Source organism: Ovis aries, chromosome 3, assembly GCF_016772045.2.
Source record: "Ovis aries strain OAR_USU_Benz2616 breed Rambouillet chromosome 3, ARS-UI_Ramb_v3.0, whole genome shotgun sequence".
Lineage (NCBI taxonomy): Eukaryota > Metazoa > Chordata > Mammalia > Artiodactyla > Bovidae > Ovis > Ovis aries.
The window spans coordinates 46,225,800-46,247,453 of record NC_056056.1 but is presented as its reverse complement, the minus strand read 5'-3'; the positions used below and the strand labels follow the sequence as shown (position 1 = coordinate 46,247,453).

The 21,654-nt window shown below is 38.2% G+C and overlaps 1 protein-coding gene across 5 annotated transcripts in view; it reads left to right on the top strand.

Moving 5' to 3' along the window:
• COMMD1 (copper metabolism domain containing 1) overlaps nt 1-21,654 on the top strand; it is a 188,071-nt gene that overhangs the window by 26,552 nt on the left and 139,865 nt on the right. The window contains exon 2 of one of the 5 annotated variants that reach the window (XM_060412080.1): nt 20,505-20,542. The exons of the other annotated variants lie outside the window; for them this stretch is intronic. The gene's annotated coding sequence lies outside the window, so the exon portion shown is untranslated. The remainder of the gene's footprint in view (nt 1-20,504; nt 20,543-21,654) is intronic. 5 annotated transcript variants of the gene reach the window in all.

Genomic DNA, 21,654 nt, shown 5'->3' with positions numbered 1-21,654 from the left:
CGTGTCTGACTCTTTGCGACCCTATAGACTGCAGCACATCAGGCCTCGCTGTCCATCACCAGCTCCAGGAGTTTTCCCAAACTCGTGTCCATTGGGTCGGTGATGCCATCCAACCATCTCATCCTCTGTCGTCCCCTTCTCCTCCTGCCCTCAATCTTTCCCAGCATCAGGGTCTTTTCAAATGAGTCAGCTCTTCACATCAGGTGGCTAAAGTATTAGAGTTTCAGCTTCAACATCAGTCCTTCGGATGAACCCTCAGACCTGATCTCCTTTAGGATGGACTGGTTGGATCTCCTTGCAGTCCGAAGGACTCTCAAAAGTCCTCTCCAATACCACAAGTTCAAAAGCATCAATTCTGTGCTTAGCTTTCTTTACAGTTCACCTATCACATTCATACATTGCTACTGGAAAAACCAAAGCCTTGACTAGACAGACCTTTGTTGGCAAAGTAATGTCTCTGCTTTTTAATATGCTGTCTAGGTTGGTCATAACTTTCTTTCCAAGGAGTAAGCATCTTAATTTTATGGCTGCAATCACCATCTGCAGTGATTTTAGAGCCCAGAAAAATAAAGTCAGCCACTGTTTCCCCATTGATTTGCCATGAAGTGATGGGACCAGATGCCATAATTTTAGTTTTCTGAATGTTGAGCTTTAAGCCAACTTTTTCACTCTCCTCTTTCACGTTCATCAAGAGGCTTTTAGTTCTTCACTTTCTGCCATTACAGTGGTGTCATCTGCATATCTGAGGTTATTGATATTTCTCCCGGCAATCTTGATTCCAGCTTGTGCTTGATCCAGCCCAGCGTTTCTTATGATGTACTCTGCATAGAAGTTAAATAAGCAGGGTGACAATATATAGCCTTGACGTACTCCTTTTCCTATTTGGAACCAGTCTGTTGTTCCATGTCCAGTTCTAACTGTTGCTTTCTGACCTGCATACAGATTTCTCAAGAGGCATGTTAGGTGGTCTGGTATTCCCATCTCTTTCAGAATTTTCCACAGGTTGTTGTGGTCCACACAGTCAGAGGCTTTGGCATAGCCAATAAAGCAGAAGTGACAGCGGAGCTTGGTGGGCTGCCGTCTATGGGGTCGCACAGAGTTGAACACAACTGAAGCGACTCAGCAGTAGCAGCAGATGTTTTCTGGAACTCTCTTGCTTTTTTGATGATCCAGCAGATGTTGGCAATTTGATCTCTAGTTCCTCTGCCTTTTCTAAAACCAGCTTGAACATCTGGAATTTCACGGTTCACGTATTGCTGAAGCCTGGCTTGGAGAATTGTAAGCATTACTTTACTAGCATGTGAGATGAGTGCAATTGTGCAGTAGTTTGAGCATTCTTTGGCATTGCCTTTCTTAGGGATTGGAATGAAAACTGGCCTTTTTCAGTTCTGTGGCCACTGCTGAGTTTTCCAAATTTGCTGGCATATTGAGTGCAGCACTTTCACAGCATCATCTTTCAGGATTTGAAGCAGTTCAACTGGAATTGCATCACCTCCACTAGCTTTGTTCATAGGATTATGAAATAATTATAGTAAACCAAGGGAAATTTAGCAATGCTTGTTTGTAAGTTTGTTTTTTTTTTTTTTTTTTTTTTTGGCATTCCTTTGTTTTTGGAGACAAGGAATGGATGTTTCATTTCTCTAGGTATAGTGAGGGCACCTCTCGTATGAGGATTTTATGACCTGTTTTAGAGGAGAAGGATTGGTGGCGAGGTCAGGGCAACCTTTCTGCTCTTTATTTCTTAGATTCCTTCACCTTATAATAGTCAATATGCCAGGGTGCCGTAATTTGGGGTAGCATGTCACCATCACCACCAGCCTCTCTCTCTTTTTAAAATACAAGGCGGTGAGCATACAGTACATAATTTTCTGCATTTGACTTTTTAAAAATTTGCCTCTTTTAAAAAAATACTATTCTTGAGTATTAGGAATTCAGTGCATTTGTACTCAGCACTGGAGAGAGTTTTTTGCAGAGGCTTTTGAAGAGCATTATATGGCTGTCTTGTTTTGGGGTAGGCTATAAATTGAAGAGGTTAAATTCCTATAAAGGGATACCCTGTTTAATCTTTTTAATACTCCAGTAAGTTTAATGTTTTGCATAATGTGGTGTGTTTACTTTTATTATTGGTGTATGTTGCTGTTATTATTTATTTTTAAAAATTTAGTCCTCTGTCACTTTAGCTACCTTGTGTTTGTATGGCAGCTTCTTTTATTTATTTTTTATTTTTTTTGGCCATGCCGTGCAGCTTATGGGATCCTAATTCCCTCACCAGGGATTGAACCCGGACCCTTCAGCAGTGAGAGCACAGAGTCCCAGCCACTGGACTGCCAGGGAATTCCTTGGTATATATTATTTTAAAAGCACAATTTGATTCTAGTTTTGTTGAAAGTATTTATAGTAAAAGCAGAGGCTTAAAAGTGAATTTGATATCAAGTTTATAAAACAACTCAAGTTCAGTGCTCATTAGTGATTTTGTTGTGGAATTTATCTTATGAAAAAGTCTGTTGTGAAAATCCATCATGCTTTTGAATGTTGAGCTTTGTTGTCTCTGCAGTACAGTTTTTGGATTTATTATATAATGTAGAAAGATTTTAATATGTAAGATATTTTAAAATCTGTTACTGGCCTCTCTTTGCAAATAAAGAAAAGTACGTAAAGCAGTATCTTTTTGATATTTAACTCACTTTAAGAATGAATTTCACCCATATATGTTTTAAACAACAAATAAAAGGTAATAAGAAGTTAAATTAAGTATAAAAAATGGATGCAAAATAGCTGATCTTAAAATGTTTAGATCAAGAGACGTGAGCAGGAGAGACTGAATACATTTGACTTATTCTGCCATATTTTCAGGATTCAATCGTCTTTGTCTTAACTATAAGCAGTGATTCTCTTCTTCTACGTTAGGTGGCAGTAGAATATTGGCTTGCTAATACACTGATAAAATAGGTTGGAAGCAATATAACGTTTAAAATGTTCTTCTTGAATTGTTCTTAGTTCAGAAAACAAAGTTGCTTACTCAATAATAAGAATTTGTTATCCAAAAGCGGTCTGAATATTTGGTTAGATATTTTGAATTTAGAAATATCATTTTTTTGAAAATGTAAAGCTCTGTAAACAGATTCCTTTTGCTATAGTTCTCTAGTGAAGTGAAGTCACTCAGTCGTGTCTGACTCTTTGCGACCCCATGGACTGTAGCCTACCAGGCTCCTCCCTCCATGGGATTCTCGCAGCAAGAGTACTGGAGTGGGTTGCCATTTCCTTCTCCAGGGGATCTTCCCGACCCAGGGATTGAACCAGGGTCTCCTGCATTCCAGGCAGATACTTTAACCTCTGAGCCACCAGGGAAGCCCCATAGTTCACTAGGTTTGTGTAAATAAATTTTGCTAACTTCATTGATGATTTTTGAGAATTTTTAAAAATTTAATTTTATTTTTATAATATGTTTTTAATTGAGGTATAGTTGATGTACCATATTATATGTTATAGGTGTACAAGATAATAATTCACAACTTTTAAAGGTTGTACCCCTTCTATAGTTATTATAAAATATTGGCTATATTCCCTGTGCTGTACAATATATCCTTGTAGCTAGTTTCTTTTATACGTAATAGTTTGTACCTTTTAATCCCCTACCCCATCTTGCCCTTCCCTGACTTTGGAAATTTAGATGATAACTCATGAGATGTATTCCTACCTCTCTAAAGGACTGGCAAACAACTGTTTGATGTTATGTTTTTATGTCACTGGATATCATATGATAAAGCAGCAATTGCATATTACCAAGTAGACTTTGCAAAATATGTGAATAGACTCAAGTGTCCTGTAATGAGGTGTTCTGTAAGCTTTTTTCTTTCTTTCTTAGTTTAGCGTAAAATTCATATTAATTGAAGACCTATTTTTGGTCCTTTCCTCAGAGCAAGTTTCTAGGTCTCCTTTTCTCAAAGCAGGTTTCCAGGTCTGAAAACTTGACTTGGATGGAAGGAGTTCCTGGGTAAGAATATATACATATTTAATTTTAATTTTGGTTATGCTGGATCCTCACTGCTGCGTGCGTGCTTTTTCTAGTTGGAGCGAGCGGAGGCTGCTCTCTGGTTGGGGTGCGCAGGTTTCGCACTGTGCTGGCTTCTCTTGTTGCGGAGCACAGGCTCTAGGCGTGCAGGTTTTAGTAGTTGCAGCACACGGGCTCGGTAGTTGTGGTGTGTCGGCTTTAGTTGCTCCTTGGCATGTGGGATCTCCCTAACTAGGGAGCAAACCTGTGTCCCCCCTGTGGCTGATTGATGTTGAGGGTTGACAGAAGACAAAATTCTGTAAAGCAATTATCCTTCAGTTAAAAAATAAATAGATAAAAGGAAAAAAAAAACCCATAAACCCTGCATTGTCAGGCAGATTCTTATCCACTCCACCACCAGGGAAGTCCAGTAGGAGTATTTTTAAAGACAATTTCTATCTTGGATATACCTGTCAAGTACAGCCAGTCTTGTTTATTCACGGCTTCTGTGTCAGAGGATACAGAGAGACAACTGTACTGTGCCATTTCATTTAAGAGACTTGAGCATCGGTGACCTGTGGACACCGAAGGATAGCTGTTTTTACCAAGTCTCTAGTAGGTTATAGGGGCTTCCCTGGTGGCTCAGTGGTCAGGAATCTACCTGCTAATGCAAGAGACCTGGTTTCAGTCCCTGGATCAGGAAGATCCTCTGGCCAAGGAAATGGCAACCCACTCCAGTATTCTTGCCTGGAAAATTCCATGGACAGAGGAGGCTACCGTCCATGGGGTCACAAAAAGAGTCAGACACCACTTAGCAACTAAACTACAAATATGCTGTATACCCTGTTCTGTTTACAGAAGTGATTATCACAGCCCATGCGTTGAAGAATCCTGTTTTACATGGTAAATGTCATGAGAAAGGCATAAATGATGTGTTCTGCTAGAATGGATCCTTATTTATAATCTTTTACTGGGGTGTCCTGCATTGCAGGCAGATTCTTTACCAACTGAGCTATGAGAGAAGCCCCTTTATAAACTACAGACATACAATAACTCACGTGTTTTTTGGTCATAATAAAGCACCTGCGTTTTTTGGCTTTAACTTAAAATGTAGTTTTTATAAATTTTAACCTCCATTATGGTTCATCTTTAATGAAAAATTTGTTTCAACTAATTCAGTTTTTTAAAAAAAGCCGTATTATAGAAATTTTGGTATGGGTTGTGTTATGTGTGCTCTTTATATGCCAGTGTGAAATTATCTCTGAAAGATACTGTTCTCTGTCATGACATCTGATCTCTTCCTCAATTTTCTATAGACCTGTTTCTAAACAAAGAAGCTACCATTTATAAAATCCTTAAATTTCTATTATGTTTTTCCTGAGCATATATTACTTAATAAATAGTCAAATCATTTACAAATTATTTATGATTGTTTGTTAATTCCAGTGAACATTTATTATTTTTAAAGTTTATTTTTTAATTGAAGGATGATTGCTTTACAGAATTTTGTTGTTTTCTGTCAAACTTCAGCATGAATCAGCCATAGATATACATATATCCCCTCCCTCTTGAACCTCCCTCCTGTCTCCCTCCCCATCCCACCCCTCTAGGTTGATACAGAGCTCCTATTGAATTTCCTGAAACATACAGCAAATTGCTGTTGGCTATCGATTTTATATATAGTAATGTAAGTTTCCATGTTACTCTCTCCACACCCTCTCCTCCCCTTTCCCCATGTCTGTAAGTCTGTTCTCTATGTCTGTTACTCTACTGCTGCCCTGCAAATAAATTCTTTGGTACCATCTTTCTAGATTCCATATATATGTGTTGCTGCTAAGTCACTTCAGTCGTGTCCGACTCTGTGCGACCCCATAGATGACAGCCCATCAGGCTCTCCTGTCCCTGGGATTCTCCAGGCAAGAACACTGGAGTGGGTTGCCATTTCCTTCTCTAATGCATGAAAGTGAAAAGTGAAAGTGAAGTCACTCAGTTGTGTCCAACTCTTCGCGACCCCATGGACTGCAGCCTACCAGGCTCCTCTGTCCATGGGATTTTCCAGGCAAGAGTACTAGAGTGGGGTGTCATCACCTTCTCTGATATATGAGTTAGTATATGATATTTATCCTTCTCTTTCTGACTTACTTCACTCTGTATAATAGGCTCTAGGTTCATCCACTTCATTAGAATTGACTCAAATGTGCTCCTTTTTATGTCTGAGTAGTATTCCATTGTGTATATGTACTACAACTTCTTTATCTGTTCATCTGTCAGTGGACATCGGGTTGCTTCCGTGTGTCTGAAGTGAAGTGAAGTGAAGTCGCTCAGTTGTGTCCGACTCTTTGCGACCCCATGACTGTAGCCTGGGGAGTGGGTTACCATTTCCTTCTCCAGGGGATCTTCCCGACCCAGGAATCAAACCCGGTCTCCCGTATTGGAGGCAGACCTTTAACCTCTGAGCCACCAGGGAAGCCCTGTGTGTCTAGCGAACATTTATTGAGCACCTACTGTGTTCTATCTAGTCAAGGCTATGGTTTTCCAGTGGTCATGTATGGATGTGAGAGTTGGACTGTGAAGAAAGCTGAGCGCCAAAGAATTGATGGTTTTGAACTGTGGTGTTGGAGAAGACTCTTGAGAGTCCCTTGGACTGTAAGGAGATCCAACCACTCCATTCTGAAGGAGATCAGCCCTGGGATTTCTTTGGAAGGAATGATGCTAAAGCTGAAACTCCAGTACTTTGGCCACCTCATGCGAAGAGTTGACTCATTGGAAAAGTCTCTGATGCTGGGAGGGATTGGGGGCAGGAGGAGAAGGGGACGACTGAGGATGAGATGGCTGGATGGCATCACTGACTCGATGGATGTGAGTCTGAGTGAACTCCAGGAGTTGGTGATGGACAGGGAGGCCTGGAGTGCTGTGATTCATGGGGTCGCAAAGAGTCAGACAGGACTGAGCGACTGAACTGAACTGAACTGTGTTCCAGATTAAAGATTTAATCTAAAGATTTACTGAGCATGGCCCCACCCATCAGAGCAATACCCATTTTACCCCACAGCCAGTCCCTCCCATCAGGAAGCTTCTATAAGCCTCTTATCCTTATCTAAGAGGGCAGACAGAATGAAAACCACAATCACAGAAAACTACCAAACTTATCACATGGATCACAACCTTGTCTAACTCAATGAAACCATGAGCCATGTGGTGTAGGTCATGGTGGAGAGTTCTGGCAAAATGTGGTCCCCTGGAGGAAGGCGTGGCAAACCACTTCAACACTCTTGCCTTGAGAACCCCATGAACAGTATGAAAAGGCAAAATGATAGCTTACTGAAATGTAAACTCCCCAGTTTGGTAGGTGCCCAAAATGCTACTTGAGAAGAGCAGAGAAGTAGCTCCAGAAGGAATGAAGAGGCTGAGCTAAAGAAGAAACAGTGCCCAGGTATGGATGTGTCTGGTAGTCAAAGTCCAATGCTGTAAAGAACAATATTGCATAGGAACCTGGAATGTTAGGTCCATGGATCAAAGTAAATTAGAAATGGTCAAACAGGAGATGGCAAGAGTGAACATTGTCATTTTAGGAATCATTGAACTAAAATGGACTAGAATGGGTGAATTTAACTCAGATGACCATTATATTCACTACTGTGGGCAAGAATCCCTTAGAAGAAATGGAGTAGCCCTCATAGTCAACAGAAGAGTCCTAAATGCAGTACTTGGATGCAGTCTCAAAAACAACAGAATGACCTCTGTTCGTTTCTAAGGCAAACCATTCAGTATCACAGTGATCCAAGTCTATGCCCCAACTACTAATGCCAAAGAAGCTGAAGTTGAACAGTTCTATGAAGACTACATGACCTTCTGAAACCAAAAAAAGATGTTCTTTTCATCATACGGGATTAGAACGCAAAAGTAGGAAGTCAAGAGATACCTGGAGTAGCAGGAAAGTTTGGCCTTGGAGTACAAAATGAAGCAGGGTAAAGGCTAACAATTTTGCCAAGAGAACACACTGGTCATAGCCAACGCTCTCTTCCAACAACACAAGAGACAACTCTACACATGGACATCACCAGATGCATAATACTGAAATCAGATTGATTATATTCTTTGCAGCCAAAGATGGAGAAGCTCTATACAGTCAGCAAAAACAAGACTGGGAGCTGACTGTGGCTCAGATCATGAACTGCTTATTGCCAAATTCAGACTTAAATTGAAGAAAGTAGGGAAAACACTAGGCCATTCAGGTATGACCTAAATCAAATCCCTTATGATTATACAGTGGGAGTGACAAATAGATTCAAGGAATTAGATCTGATAGACAGAGTGCCTGAGGAACTATGGATGGAGGTCCATAACATTGTACAGGAGGCAGTGATCAAAACCATCCCCAAGAAAAAGAAATGCAAAAAGGCAAAATGGTTGTCTGAGGAGGCCTTATAAATAGCTGAGAAAAGACATGAAAGGCAAAGGAGAAAAGGAAAGATATACCCATCTGGATGTACAGTTCCAAAGAATAGCAAGGAGAGATGAGAAAGCCTTCCTCATTGACCAATGCAAAGAAATAGAGGAAAACAATAGAATGGGAAAGACTAGAGATCTCTTCAAAAAAATTAGAGATGCCAAGGGAATATTTCATACAAAGATGGGCACAGTTAAAGATAGAAATGGTATGGAACTAACAGAAGAAGAAAATATTAAGAAGAGGTGGCAAGAATACACAGAAGAACTATACAAAAGAGATCATAATGACCCAGATAACGAAGATGGTGTGGTTACCTGCCTAGAGCCAGACATCCTAGAATACAAAGTCAAGTGGGCCTTAGGAAGCATCACTACAAACAAAGCTAGTGGAGGTGATAGAATTCCCACTGAGTTATTTCAAATCCTAAAACAGGATGCTGTGAGAATGCTGCAATCAATATGCCAGCAAATTTGGAAAACTCAGCAATGGCCACAGGACTGGAAAAGATCAGTTTCATTCCAGTCCCAAAGAAAGGCAATGTCCAAAAATGTTCCAGCTTCCACACAGTTGCACTCATTTCACACGTTAGCAAAGTAATGCTCAAAATTCTCCAAACTAGGCTTCAATAGTACATGAACCGAGAACTTCCAGGTGTACAAGTCGGTTTTAGAAAAGGCAGAGGAATGAGAGATCAAATTGCCAAGATATGTTGGATTGTAGACAAAGCAAGATAATTCCAGAAAAATATCTACTTCTGCTTCATTGACTACACGAGAGCCTTTGACCGTGTGGATCACAACAAAGTGTGGAAGATTCTTCAAGAGATGGGAATACCAGACCACCTTACCTGCCTCTTGAGAAATCTGTTTGCAGTTCAAGAAGCAACAGTTAGAACTGGACATGGAACAACAGACTGATTCCAAATTGGGAAGGACTACGTCAAGGCTGTATTTAACTTATATGCAGAGTACATCATGTGAAATGCTGGGCTGGATGCAGCACAAGCTGGAATCAAGATTGCCGGGAGAAATATCAATAACCTCAGATATGCAGATGACACCACCCTTATGGCAGAAAGTGAAGGGGAATTAAAGAGTCTCTTGATGAGGGTGAAAGACAAGAGAGAAAAAGTTGGCTTAAAACTCAACATTCAGAAAACTAAGATCATGGCCTCTGGTCCCATCACTTCATGGCAAATGGATGGGAAAACAATGGAAATAGTGAGAGACTTCGTTTTCTTGGGCTCCAAAATCACTGCAGATGGTGACTGCAGCCATGAAATTAAAAGACACTTGGTCTTTGGAAGGAAAGCTATGACAAACCTAGACAGTGTATTAAAAAGCAGAGACATTACTTTGCCAACAAAGGTCCATCTAGTCAAAGCTGTGGTTTCTCCAGTAGTCATGTGTGAATTTGAGAGTTGGACCATAAAGAAAGCTGAGCGCTGAAGAATTGATGTTTTTAAACTGTGGTGTTGGAGAAGATTCTTGAGAGTCCCTTGGACTGCAAGGAGATCCAACCAGTCTATCCTAAAGGGAATCAGTCCTGAATATTCATTGGAAGGACTGATGCTGAAGCTGAAACTCCAGTACTTTGGCCACCTGATGCCAACAACCAACTCTTTAGAAAAGACCCTGATGCTGGGAAAGATTGACGGCAGAAAGAAAAGGGGATGACGGAGGATTAGATGGTTGGTTGGCATCATTGACTCAATGGACATGAGTTTGAGCAAGCTCCAGGAGTTGGTGAAGGACTCGGAAGCCTGGTGTGCTGCAGTTCATGGAGTTGCAAAGAGTCGGACACTTTGAGTGACTGGACAGCAACAACAGCAGCTATGTTCCAGGTCCTGTGCTTGGCACTGGAAATATGAATGAACCAAACTGTCAATTGTCCTGCCTCCCAAACCTCACATTTGGTGAGGCTGGGATATCCTGGATACAGTAAGCAAGAATATGTGCATAAAAGGATGATGGCAGAAAATGTATTCATTTTTTACGTACTGGCTCCCTTTCACCTCTAATAGTCATTTTTGATCCCTGAAAGTCAATGACAGACACTCCCTAGGGTAATGAATCTTAAATCATTAGTATCTTTGATTTTCTTCCACTAGATTTTACTTAAAATCAAGGTGATAGATATTAACTTTATATACATTTGATGTTTAGAACAGAATCTCCTAGTATGTTATTTTTACCATCCAGATTTGGTTGGTGTATAATCAATTTTTTTGTATAGAGATATAAAGTGACTTAATTTTTCTGTTAAGGATTCCACACATGTATATGAGGTGTATATCATACATGAGCTTTACTCTTGTTTAGATCTCTTTAATTATCTGTTCCTAAAGTCAGTGGACTTTATATCTTTTCTGGCTTTTCAGCTAAGTTTCCTAGAAAGGACACTGAAATTTTATTTTTAAAAACTTGTTGAGTATTGCATACATACAGAAAGGTACATAAATCACTTGTGCAGCTTAATGAATTTTCCCAAACTGAATATACCTATATAACCAGTACCTTGATCAAGAGATCAAATGCTGTCGTCATTATGCTTTCTCTGGGCACCCACCTCCAAGAGAACCACTCTCCTAACTTCTAATCACATAGTTTAGGTTTTTTTTTAAATTTTAAAAATTTATTTATTAAAAAAATTTTAATATAAATTTATTTATTTTAATTAGAGGCTAATTACTTTACAATATTGTATTGGTTTTGCCATACATCAACATGAATCTGCCATAGGTGTATATGTGTTCCCCATCCTGAACCCCCCTCCCACCTCCCTCCCTATACCATCCCTCTAGGTCATCCCGGTGCACCAGCCCCGAGCATCCTGTATCATGCATTGAACCTGGACTGGCGATTCATTTCACATATGATATTATACATGTTTCAATGCCATTCTCCCAAATCATCCCACCCTCGCCCTCTCCCACAGAGTCCGAAAGACTGTCCTATACATCTGTGTCTCTTTTGCTGTCTCACATACAGGGTTATCGTTACTATCTTTCTAAATTCCATATATATGCGTTAGTATACTGTATTGGTGTTTTTCTTTCTGGCTTACTTCACTCTGTATAATAGGCTCCAGTTTCATCCACTTCATTAGAATTGATTCAAAGGTATTCTTTTTAATGGCTGAGTAATACTCCATTGTGTATTTGTATCACAGCTTTCTTATCCACTCGTCTGCTGATGGACATCTAGGTTGCTTTCATGTCCTGGCTATTATAAACAGTGCTGTGATGAACACTGGGGTACATGTGTCTCTTTCAATTCTGGTTTCCTTGGTGTGTATGCCCAGCAGTGGGATTGCTGGGTCATAAGGCAGTTCTATTTCCAGTTTTTTAAGGAATCGCCACACTGTTCTCCATAGTGGCTGTACTAGTTTGCATTCCTACCAACAGTGTAAGAGAGTTCCCTTTTCTCCACACCCTCTCCAGCATTTATTGCTTGTAGACTCTTGGATAGCAGCCATTCTGACTGGTGTGAAATGCTACCTCACTGTGGTTATGATTTGCATTTCTCTGATAATGAGTGATGTTGAGCATCTCTTCATGCGTTTGTTAGCCATCTGTACTAATGACATAGTTTTGTTTTGCTTTTTGTGAATCTTATAGTACGTACTCTTGTGTCAGGCTTCTTTCACTCAACATGTTTATGAGATTCAGCATTATTGCATACAGTTGTAGATCATTCATTCTTATTGCTGTAGAGCAGTGGTCAGTAAACTACACCACACAGGCTAAATCTGGCCCCCTGCCTCTTTTTGTGCAGCCAGTGGGCTGAGAATAGTTTCTATGTCTTCTAATGGTTAAAAAATTTTTTGTGACACATGAAAATTATATGAAATTCAGATTTCAGGGTCCATTATAAAGTATATGGTTGCTTTTGCTCTACAAGGGCAGAGTTAAGTAGTTGCAGTAGAGACAGGATGGTTGGCAAAGCCTAAAGTATTTATTGTCTGCCCTTTACAGGAAAAGTTTACGAACTCCTGCTGAATACACCACCTACTCCAGTGTTCTTGCCTAGAGAATCCCAGGGACAGAGGATCCTGGTGGGCTACCGTCTATGGGATTGCACAGTCGGACACGACTGAAGCGACTTTGCAGCAGCAGCTAAATACACCAGTGTTTGAATATATCACAATATGCTTATCCATTCTACTGTTGATGGGGATTTGAGAAGTTTCCAGTTTTTGCCTTATAATGGATAGAGGATAGTACTTTTCTGCCCTAAAATATAACCATTTTTTCCTCATGTTTCCTCCATTGAGCAGAGAAACCTTTCTTTTTATTTAAATTTTTAAGTATATGATGTAATATCACTGACTGTAGGTACAGTGTTGTGTTTCAGGTCTCTAGAGGTTATTCAATCTTCCTTAACTCAAACTTTATGCCCACGGATTAATAACTCCCTATTACCCCCCGGCATCACCTTTCCACTCTTTGATTCTATTAATTTGACTGTTTTAGATTCCTCGTTCAAGTGGAATCATGCAGTACTTGTCTTTCTTTGACTGGCTTTTATCTCTTAATAATATGTCCTCAGGGTTCATCCATGTTGTTGCATATTGCCAAATTCTTTTTCAAGGCTGAATAATATTATAATAATATTGTATGAGGACCAGTTTTGATCAGGTCACATACAGGTTGATTTTATAAGCTTTTATATAATTTAATTGAGCTGTATTTTGTCCTGACAGATAGATTGGATGTAGGAACCTGTGCCCTGAGGTGTATTTCTTTTGAACTCCTTTATAATTGAGATATGTTCTGCTTTGAAGCTGTAAATAATTAAATATGTTTGTATATTCTTTTCTTCAGGTTTTGTACCTCTGTTATCTCTCATACATTTTAAAGCCTGCCCAATGGTTCTTTAATGGTCTTATGAATTAGTACAGCTAGTGCAGTGTTTATCTTTTCTCTTATTCTTATTTTTCCTTTATTATTAAGTCATTTTTATTTCTGCAGGATCAGGACTTTGTCTCCTGTTGCAAACCTATGAACTTCAGCTGGTTGTGGGGCTCTGGTTATAATGAAAGATGACCTCTAAGCAATCTGTTTCTTGAAAAGTTTTTTTTTTTTTTACATAAATATTAAGTCAGGAACTTGATTAGCACACTAATCATGTGCTCTTTCCTAGGAGAAGGCTTTATGGTCTGTCAAGAGAAAGGGAAAAATGGGTATTTTTTTTAACTTTGTAATTGCTTCTGGAGACATTCCCATAAACATACCTGAGCTGGCCACAAAATGTTTTTTTAGAAAAGGCTAAATTCTTTTTCCATGAAGTTAAAGGCTAATGTGTTGCTTGGAGTATTTAACAGGAAGAAACTTTTACTGTTCTTCATCATGGATCTTTTTTTCCCCTTGCTGACAGAGACAGAAGTCCTATACCCAACTGGAAGAACATAGAAGATGAGTAGGTTATTGGGTAAAAGTAACTTGCCAGAATGAAAGCCAATTAGTAACCATGAGCTTCTACTAAAGAGTGTAATTTAGAAGCATCCTACACATTAGGTTGTGGCATAAATAGTCACTTAACAACAGATCCAAGTCACTCTTTGGTTATCCAATGAATAGAGGGAATCCTAGCCTAAAGGATTTTTACTAGAGAAAATCCTGGCTTTTACTCAGAAATATATTTTCTATCTTTCATTATAATACTTGAGATAAGCATTTGTAATTATTTAAAACATGTTACATTCTTGAGTTTAATCATTTACAGAAGCATTAAAGTGTTATGTAAATAAATTCTGTTGGTCATTGTTTCTGAGAATTAAACCAACCCAGCCTTACTTTGGGGGAAAAGAATGATTGATGAGTTTGCTTTACCTTTCTTTACTTACCTGGTTTGTGTGTGTGTGCATTTTTTTTTTTTTATTGAATGAAAGATTCTTTAAATTCTGTAATTCTTTACAGTTTTCAAAAGTTTCACATATGATATAATCCCATAATACCCCCTTTCTCCTACACAACCCTATTTTGTCCTTCATATGTGTGTGTGTGTGTGTGTGTGTGTGTGTGTATACCACATCTTCTTTATCCATTCATCTCTTGATGAGTAGCTAGGTTGCTTCCATACCTTGCCAATTATAAATACTGCCAGGAACATTCATTTACATACTTGTTTTGCATGAATTTTCTTCATCTTAGTCTCTAAGAAGCAGTCCAAAATTGGCAGTGCTATTGCTTCTTTTATTTCTTTTATTGACTTACTATGTTTCCTTCATTATATGATCTTTGTTGTTGTTTAGTCACTAAGTTGTGTCCGATTCTTTTGCAGCTTCTTGAACTGTAGCCTACTAGTCCTCTCTGTCCATTGGGTTTCTCAGGCAAGAATACTGGAGTGAGTTGCCGTTTCCTTCTCCAGGGTATCTTTCTGACCACGGTTTGAACTGGGTCTCCTGCACTGCAGGTGGATTCTTTACTACTGAGCCACCTGGGAAGCTATTATGTAGGTACAGACTGAAAAATTAGTTTTTTTGAACCTTTATTTAACTTGAATATATTTTTCTTATAATGTGTTCTGAAGAGTGTTTTGGACTTAAATTACATTTGTCAGCAGTTTAATAACAGACTGCATAAAAAGAAACATAGGAGATAGTCATTAGGCTTATAGCCAGAAAATGACCAGGTCTTGGCTTATAGTGTTTCATATTACGACATTAGAAAACTTGGTAAATTTTGGTTCTTACCAATGACACGGGATTATTTTTTTTGGAAGAATCTGGTCCAATGCAGGAGGTATCCTAAAGATTTGCTATGAAGACAGAATCTTAAATTCTTGGTCTGTTTTTTTTAGGTTCTGTTTCCCTCCTGATTTTTTGTTTTAAATAGCTTTGTGGCTATTTTATTATCTTATAAAAGTTTATGAGTTTTAATTTTTTCCCCTTTTGCAGCTTTATGCAACTTGAATGTGATTAAAATGTGGAGTAATTTCAGAGATACTATTAGTTATAATTACTTTAAAAGATCCCTTGTAGACACCTGCCCAGAAACTGTTTATTACCTATGTAGGAGAAGCTTAAGATAGGGGTAGACATCTGATCCCCTTGGACTGCAAGGAGATCAAACTAGTCAATTGTAAAGAAAATCAGTCCTGAATATTCATGGGAAGGGCTGATGCTGAAGCTGAAGCTCCAATACTTTGGCCACCTGATGCAAAGAATTGACTCATTGGAAAAGACCTTGATGCTGGGAAGGATTGAGGGCAGGAAGAGAAGGGAGTGACAGAGGATGAGATGGTTGGAAGGTATCACCAGCTCGATGGACCTGAGTTTGAACAAGCTCCAGGAGTTGGTTATGGACAGGGAAGCCTGGCATGCTGCATTCCATGGGATCGCAAGGAGTTGGACATGACTGAGTGCCTGAACTGAACTGAGACATCTGTTTGGAGGAAAATGATTAGAATCAAATCAATAGAATCACTATTGACTTTTCATGATTTCTGATTTATCATCTAAATTTGTTCCAGAATCACGAAACTTGTAGATCTTTTTGTTGAGTAACAGTGTAATTTAATATAATCCTAATATAATGTTCTGTAATTATACTAGGTTAATATGGAAACAGCAAATTGCTTTCAAGATATCTAACCTCAAGAGATCTTTGCTAAAGCAGATACTAGGCTATTTCAGGCTTTCAGAATATGAAGATTTGAAAGCTGGCATGATTAGTAGATTTGGAAACAGAAAACAACACTCTTTCATAGAATATCTTTTAATTGAATTTTATTATTTTGTTATTCTTTCATTATTTTGTTACAATTCTTTATTAAATTAGAAGCCCTTTTAACATTCCACCAGGTTAATTTTCTTCTAACTAGGTAGGTACATTGACTGATAGATAATGCAGAATTTAAGTGGTTACTCTAATCTGATGATGAAACAGGTGTGGGGGTAGGCATCTATCTTTCTTTCATTCCATATTCATTAAACTGTGTGCATAGTATTCTGCCAAGTATTGGAGGAAATAAGAATCATATAAGACACTGTATATTTCACAAGAAGCTTGTAGTTTACTAGTCTAAAATACCTCACCCACCAAATGATAAGGCTTCATTTTCATCATTAAAATTGCTTAGAAGGATCAAAATTAATCTGTTTAAATTTCACAACATTCTGTTTCTACTTATGCACCTAAACAACAAAATAGTCACATGAATACAGCGGAAGGAAGCAAAGTAACTTATATGATCCACAAGATAGGAGATGGATATGAATTATAAAGATTTTTGCACAATTTGAAATACTGAATTTGAATTCCATAGTTTACTACCATTTACTTTTATTTTCTGTTTTATAGTGAATTTGTATTCATTGAGAGTAAATTCACTTAAAAATTAATGGATATAGATCTGAAAGTCTTGGGTCTGAGTCATGGGTTTGGATCAGGCTTTAATTGGGCAAGCCATTAGAATTGCTTTTAGTTTCACTAACTCTTTGTCTGCTTTGGCTGCCGTAACAAAATATGAACTGGGAAGCTTAAACAACAGAAATGTATTTCTCACAATTCTGGAGCCTAGGTAATCTTAAGATCAAGGTGACGGTAAAGTAGGTTTCATTCCAAGTCCCCTTTTGGCTTACAGGCAACTGCCATTTCACTGTGTGCTCCCATAACCTCTTTGTGCGTGCGTGCAGGGAGAGAGAGGATGAACTCTCTGGTATCTGGTCTTATAAAGGCACTAATTCAATTATGAGGGTCCCACCCTCATCACCTCATCTAACTCTAATTACCTCCCAAAGGCCCCATCTCTAGATAATCACGTTGAAAGTTAGGGCTTCAACATATAAATCTGGGGGGTGGGAGTGAGGTGGAGAAACAGAGTATTACTCTTGTTTGAGGAGGAAATTAATTTTTGTGCTTACTGTTTAGTTTGTGTATAAACCTCTTCTGAAGAATTTAACAGCCATCAGAATCTTTTAGCTAATGAGTTTGACATTTTCAGATTCACCTAATGAAAACCTGTGGAATGTTCTCATTCTAAAGTCAGCCAGATCCAAGTTGTTTTTGCATGGGGAGAGCAAGCAGTAAGCAGAGTAGGAACTGGATATCTGTTTAAGCTGTGATAGTGACTTGTTCTTATCTTTTGACTTTGCTAAAGAAGAAGGTAACAGTGTCTGCTCCTGGGAGACAACTCTGTGTCCTGTTCCCCTTAAAATACAAAACGACAGTATGACTTTTCTTTGGACCATGTATGTCTCCTGATATGAAGCATGCATTTCATGTTCTTTATAGTAGCTAAGATCCTTGAAACACAGTACTGTTGCTTTTTAAAAAATGTAAATAGGCTTAATTTTTTGGAGCAGTTTTAAGTTCGCAGCAGAAAGTACAGAGAGTTCTCATATGCTTCCTGCTCCCACACAGGCACAGCCTCATCTATTCTCAACATCCCCTCCAGAATGGTACATTTGTTACAATAGATGAACCTGCCTACGCCTACACGTTATCATCACCCAGAGACCACAGTTTACCTTAGGGCTCACTTGTTCATCTCTCTGTTCCCCTTCTCCTTGGCAACCACTGGTGGGTTTGTTTTTGTTTTTTGTCTCCATGGTTTTGCCTTTTTTAGAATGTCTTATAATTGGAGCCATAGAGCATATAGCCTTTTCAGATTGGCTTCTTTCACTTGGTAATATTCATTTAAGATTCCTCCATATCTTTTCATGGCTTGAAAGCTCATTTCTTTTGAATAACATTGAATTGTCTGGACCTGTCACAGTTTATCCCCTGATGCTGAAGGACATCTGGTTGCTTCTAAGTTTTGTCATTTATGAATAAAGCTGCTATAAGTACCCGTGTGCAGTTTTCTGTGTGGACATAAGTTTTCAACTCATTTGGATGAATACCAAGGAGTGCAATTTCTGGATCATATGGTTGAGTATGTTTTCTTGTTTGTTTTTCTTTGAGTAAGTTTGGTTTTGTAAGAAACTGCCTAACTCTCTTTCAAAGAAGCTGTAGTATGTTGCATTCCCACCAGCAATCACTGAAATTTTGCATTGTATCACATCCTTGCCAGTCTTTGTGTGTCAGAGGTCTGGATTTTGTCCATTTTAGTAGATACATTGCTATTACTTCTTGTTTTGGTGGTTTATTTCTGAGAATTCTAGGGACTGCTTGATTGTGTGAAAGTATTATTAAATATCTTTCATGACAGACAATATATTTACTCAGAATAGAATCTAATTGCAGTTGCTAAAGAGTCTTAAGTGTCTGAATGTTTATGTTGCTTTAATAGATATTTTATACCCTGACTGCAACTAGGATCACAAATCATATATGCATATAAAGAAGAACTAGAAGGAAACTTTTAAAAGTGACTGTTGGACTATCTTTTCTTTTTATTAAGAATTATATTTGTAATAAAGTAAAGGGAAGCTTAACTAGTTTACCTTTAGTATGTGTTTTAAATATTTAAGATTTGAGTTGGTTTTAGTTATAATCTAGGCCTTTTGTTAACTTTGTGACATCTTTTTTTTAAAATACATTATATGTTGAAGCATATTTTTTAAAATTTTATTTATTTTTAATTGGAGGGTAATTGTTTTATAATAGTGTGTTGGTTTCTGTCATACATCAACATGAATCAGCCATAGGTATACCTATGTCCCCTCCCTCTTGAACCTCCCTCCCACCTTCCATCCCATCCTGTCTCTCTAGGTTGTCATAGAGCACTGGGTTTGAGCTCCCTGTATTATTTGCCTTGCAAATTCCCACTGGCTATTTATTTTACATTTGGTAAAGTATATGTTTCAATGCTCTCTCTCAATTCATCGCACCCTGTTCTTCCCCAGCTGTATCCACAGGTCTGTTCCCTGTGTCTGTGTCTCCATTGCTGTCCTACAAATAGGTTCATTAGTACCATCTTTCTAGATTCCATTTATATGCGTTAATATATGATGCTTATTTTTCTCTTTCTGACTTACTTCACTCTGTGTAATAGGCTCTAGGTTCATCTTTCTCACTAGAACTGACTCAAATGCGTTCCTTTTTATGGCTGAGTAATATTCCATTGTATATATGTACCACACTTTCTTGCATTGACAGGTGGATTCTTTACTACTAGTGCCACCTGGGAAGACCCTGTACCACAGCTGCTTTATCCATTCATCTGTCGATGGACATCTAGGTTGCTTCCATGACCTAGCTATTGTAAATAGTGCTGCAGTTAACATTGTGGTACTTGTGTCTTTTTCAGTTATGGGTTCCTCAGGGTATGTGCCCAGTAGTGGGATTGCTGGGTCATAGGTAGATTTATTCCTAGTTTTTTAGGGAATCTCCATAGTGTTCTCCATAGTGGCTGTATCAGTTTACATTCCCATCAACAGTGCAAGAGAGTTCCATTTTCTGCACATCCTCTCCAGCATTTATTGTTTGTAGATTTTTTGATGATGGCCATTCTGACTGGTATGCAGTGATATTTCATTGTAGTTTTGATTTGTATTTCTCTCATAATGAGCAGTATTGAGCATCTTCTCATGTATTTATTAGCCATCTGTTTGTCTTCTTTGGAGAAATGTCTGTTTAGGTCTTCTGCCGACTTTTTGATTGGGTTGTTGTTTTTCTGTTTCTTGTTTTAACATAAGCTGCTGTTATATTTTGGAGATTAATCTTTGTGACATCTATTTTTGTTAGATATATATTTTTAAAATCTTCTCTTAAATGTTGTCATTTTTTTCCTCTTTGTTTGATTGTATTCCAGAAATATGGCAATTTGATAAATAGAATGTGAACTACCACAGAGTTTAATGATTTTGTATATTTAAAATGTTAATGTTTAAAATACCTTAACACCATACCTATGGGTCTGTAATTCAGATTATTGATGACTTTTCAGCTTAAAAGTTTTAAATTCCACTCCTACCTGTATTCTTTTAGGTTCCTGTGAAATTTGACAAATGTTCTCCGTGATTATGTTTTTCTTCAAAGCAAGAATAAGACTTGAAAATACATTATATCAACAGCAATAAAACATATAGCAAATTATAATTGCTTATGTGCTAAGTCATCTTACAAGAGAAAAAGATTCAGAATTTAAAATAAAGATTTTGCTTTTATAGGAATTGCATTGCAAGAAAGAAGGAGAGGCAGATAGAGGGTGAGCACTGTCATCTCATTTTCTTAGTACATCAAATTAATATTTTTCTTGTTTATAAATAGAGGCATGTTTTGTGTGGAGAGGGGGACAATGGAGTGAATTGACTTATTAGAAGGGAGGAGAGTTCTCTTGATCCTCAGAGAATACTTGAACCTCAGGTAGAGGGGCCTAGAGGGCATGAGACTTCATGGTATTCAACCTTGGAAAGGAACAGGGAGGGAGCCAGTAGCAACACATGTTAGCATACTTCAGGAAGACTATTTGTTAGCCATACTGATAACAGACTTTGAAAGTGAACATTGTGTTTGTCCAGTAAAGCATTATGGATTTATCATTTGGTTCTTTTTCTCTATCCATTGAAATAAAATGTTGCCTTATTGTGAAGGACCTAATTTCTTCATGTAAATCAGGGAGTCAGCTTGTTGCACAGAGTGTCAGTTCCTCAAGTTGTTTTTTGGCGGGGGGCCGGGGGGAGGAAGCATTTAGTGATCAATTAGAATTGGAAAATGCTGCATGCTAGATGTCTTTTTTGGAAATGAGCGTTAACGTATTAAAGACACAAAGACATCATGCACAGAGAAACATGTCTAACTTTCTTTCACTTAGGGTTTCTCAAACTTAATCTATGGAATCTCAATCCCCACCCCAACTCCTTCCCTAGCTGTGGCAACCATAATAGTTTTCAGTGGAACAGTGGTCTGTAATAGTTAACACTTAAATAGTTCTTATTGTATGCCAAGCACTGTTTTAAGGACTTTACATATATTAATTTGTTAATCTTTGCTGCATTCTATCTTCTTTCTCCCCCCCAATGTAAGTACTAGTGCCTCACAAACTTTGGTCAATTGAACAAGAGGCAGTGTAGTACAGAAGCTGAGGGCCCAGACTTGGAGCCCTGACTGGGTTAGAATCCTAGCTAATTAAATTCCATTTACAGCTTGTGATCTTGGCAAGTCACTGATTCTGTGCTTCAAGTTTTTTTAAAAGATAGAAACAAAACTTTGAGTTATTATGAGAATGTTCAGTTATAAGAAAAGTAGAGATTAGTATACACTTCACCTAAATTATAAATTGTTAATATTTTTCTATATTTTCTTTCTCTTCTTTTTTCG